At 51.8% G+C, this 3,798-nt stretch overlaps 1 pseudogene; it reads left to right on the forward strand.

Moving 5' to 3' along the window:
* The first annotated feature begins 1,335 nt into the window (after positions 1–1,335).
* On the forward strand, positions 1,336–3,425 carry LOC141026071 (uncharacterized; annotated as a pseudogene).
* The last annotated feature ends 373 nt before the right edge of the window (positions 3,426–3,798 follow it).

The following is a 3,798-nucleotide window of genomic DNA, read 5'->3' on the forward strand; positions in this document are numbered from 1 at the left end:
GTATTCATGCCATGTTTACAACAATTTATATGGTTTTCGTATGATTTGCATGGAACTAACCCGGATTGACGTTGTTTTCAGCAGAACTACCGTGGTGTTGTTTTTTGTGCAGAAATAAAAGTTCTCCAAATGCAACGAAACTTTTTGACGATTTTTTTGGAACAAAATAGGCACTAGAAGCTTCGTCGGAGGACCAGAAGGTGAAGGAGGTGGGCACAAGACACCTGGTCGCGCCAGGAGGCCCAGGCGCGCCCAGGTGGCTTGTGCTCACCTCGAGGTCCATCTTCACGTGATTCCAACGATGAAAAATCCTATAAATACCAAAACCCCCAGAAATAACCCTAGATCAGAAGTTCCGCCTCCGTAAGCCTCTGTAGCCACAAAAAACCAACCGGGAGCCCATTCTGGCACCCTTCCGGAGGGGGAAATCATCACCGGAGTCCATCTTCATCATCCCTATGCTCTCTATGATGAGGAGGGAGTAGTCCACCCTCGGGGTTGAGGGTTTGTACTAGTAGCTATGTGTTTAATCACTCACTCTCTTGAGATGGCACGATCTTGATGTATCGTAGGCTTTGTTAATATAGTTGTATCATATAGTGTTTCTCCCTCTCTATATTGTTATGAAGAATTGAGTTTTCCCTTTGAGATTTCGTTCTTATCGGATTGAATACTTTTGTGGATTTGAGGGCACTTGATATATGTCTTGCATATGAATACCCGTGGTGACAATGGAGTATTATATTGATTTCTTGAGATATGTTTTGGCACTCAACTCGCGGATTCCCGAGGTGACATTAGGGTAATCTATGCATAGGGGTTGATGCACGTTCTCGTCTTTTGTTTCTCCGGTAGAAATCTTGGGGCACTCTTTGAGGTTCTTTGTGTTGGATTGAGTACTATGAGTCTGAATTTGCTTTGGTGTTATTTTAGTATGAACTCTTGATAGATCGATTGGAAAGAATAACTTAATGTTTTTAGTATGAACTCATGATAGATCAATCTGAAAGAATAACTTGCTGTTATTTTAGTGCGAACTCTTGGATAGATCGATCAGAAAGAAAATAGCTACATGTTAAAGTATTCCTTTTGTCTGTATTTCTTGTAATAGCAAACTAGCACAATATCCCACCGAATATCGTTGTATGATTCGGTTGAGGATTTTCTTTGATTCACCTTGATTACCAAGGCATGTAATCCTATATATTGTGAATACAAGGGCCGCCCCAAGTGTGGCGTGAATCACAAATCCTACATTGTTTCTTGGTATCAGATACACACGATCCTACCTGATCGCCTCGCTCGCTCCCTGCCTCCTCGCAGCACCGCCCAGCCATGAACACTAGCTCCTCCCTCACCACCTCAACCCTCCCCACCACCATGAACTCCACCACCGGCGCCGTGGTCACCGCCGTCATGCCTGCCGCTGCGTCTCCCGCTATCAACGTCGCAAGTGTCCGCACCCATGTCCCATGACACTGGACCTCCACGCCTCCAACTTCACCAAGTGGAGGATGCTCATCCGCGTGCTTCTCGGCAAGTACGATCTGCTCTCCCACGTCAACACCGTCACTGCCGAGGTGGACCGCACCGTCGACTGGGTTCGCGATGACTATATTGTCCGCTCGCGGCTCTATGGTTCGATCTCGGACGAAATCCTCGACATAATAATGGCGGAGGCACAGGCGGCGCAAGAAACTTGGACACTCATCACCAACCTGTTTCTTGACAATCAGATGACGCGCTTCATTTATCTTGAGGCGGAGTTCCGGGGCCTCGTCCTGGGCGAGCTCTCCATCAACGCTTACTGCCACCGTTTGAAGGCGCTCTCCGATGCTCTCAACGACGTTGGCACCCCCATCTCCGACCGGACACTTGTCCTCAATTGCCTTCGTGGTCTCAATCCGCGATTTTCAGACATCACGATGATTGTCACCATGCAGAACCCCCTTCCCTCGTTCAGCCAGACGAGATCGCTGCTGACCCTCCGCGAGACCCGGCTCGCGAATTCCGCCGCGATTGGGCACTAGACGACGCTCTATGGGGGTGCGCCTCCCCATGGCGGCGGCGACTCCACCTCCTCTGGACACCACCGCGCCCCGGACTGCGGCGACGGCGCTCGGCATGGCAGCGACGACCCTCGCTACGGGAATACCTCCGGGGGACACCGTAACAGCAGCAACTGGAAGAAGAAGAAGAAGAAGAAAAAGAAGAAGAAGAAGAAGGGCTCCGGTGGTGGGAACGGCGGCGGCGGCCACTCCAACTCCTACGATGGGAACTCCCAGCGCAGGGCGCCCTCGTCCGTCGGTCCCTGGGTCTGCTTCAATCCATATACGGGGCAGGCCCAGCAGCTCCTTCAGGCGCCCCCGACGGGAAGGCCCAACGCAGGTGTTGGCCTCCTCGGGCCGCGACCTCCCGTCCTTCCGCCGGCCCAGGCTTTCACCTCCCTCGCCCCGCTGCACGGCCAAGCTTTCGGCACCAACCCGCCGCCCACTCCTGCCTACGGCGGCTCTCCGGCTTGGGACTGCTCCACCCTCCTCGCTGCACTAAACAACGCCGCGGCTCCGTCGACAGTAGGTGAATGGTAATGGACTCCGGAGCCACAGAGCACATGGCCTCCAACCCCGGTTTGCCCTGTTTGCCCATCGGCTTGGCTTTGTCGCCTCCAAGTCGGATGTGTCCCTCTTCATCTACAGGCGCGACATGGACCTTGCTTATCTCCTATTGTATGTGGACGACATTGTCCTCACTACCTCGATGGATCAACTATTATGTCACCTCACATAGCAGCTCCACTCCGAGTTCGCCATGACGGACCTTGGTGCCTTGACATTCTTCCTTGGCATCTCCGTCACTCGGATATCCTTGGGCAGGGTTCTCTCTTAGCGTCAGTATGCCTTGGAGCTACTTCACCGCGCTGGCATGGTTGAGTGTCACCCCTCTGCCACTCCGATTGACACTAAGTGCAAGCTTTCAGCTCAGGATGGTCCTCTTCTCTCCGATCCCACCAAGTATCGGAGCTACGTTGGCGCCTTACAGTATTTCACGCTCACGCGACCGGATATCGCGCATGCTGTACAGCAGGCCTGTTTATACATGCATGCGCCAGAGAGCCTCATATGCACTTGGTTAAGCGCATTCCCCGGTACATAAAGGGCACCCTAGACCTCAGCTTGCACCTTCGAGATCCTCCTCCGCAATACTTACTGCATACTCTGACGCAGATTTGGATGGGTGCCCTGACACCCAACGTTCTACGTCCGGCTATTGTGTCTATCTTGGTGACAACCTTGTCTCTTGCTCGTCTAAACGTCAGACTACTGTGTCTCGTTCCAGTGCCGAGGCGGAGTATTGTGCCGTTGCTCATGTTGTTGCTGAGTGTTGTTGGATTCGTCAGCTCCTTGGGGAGCTCCATCACCCTCTGATGTCTGCCACTGTTGTCTTCTGTGACAACGTTAGTACTGTCTACATGGCCTCTAATCCGATCCAGCATCGTCGTACCAAGCACATTGAGATTGATATCCACTTCGTTCAGGAGAAGGTGTTGCTTGGGAGGTCCGGGTCCTACATGTGCCATCCTCACATCAGCACGCTGACATCATGGCAAAAGGATTGCCCTCACAGCTGAGTTTCGTTCCAGCTTATGCTTGTTTCCGTACGACGCACAAGCTGAGGGGGGATGTTAAAGTATTCCTTTTGTTTGTATTTCTTGTAATAGGAAACTAGCACAATATCCCACCGAATATTGTTGTATGATTCGGTTGAGGAATTGCTTTGATTCACCTTGATTACCAAGGC

The sequence above is a fragment of the Aegilops tauschii genome, chromosome 6, assembly GCF_002575655.3.
Source record: "Aegilops tauschii subsp. strangulata cultivar AL8/78 chromosome 6, Aet v6.0, whole genome shotgun sequence".
Lineage (NCBI taxonomy): Eukaryota > Viridiplantae > Streptophyta > Magnoliopsida > Poales > Poaceae > Aegilops > Aegilops tauschii.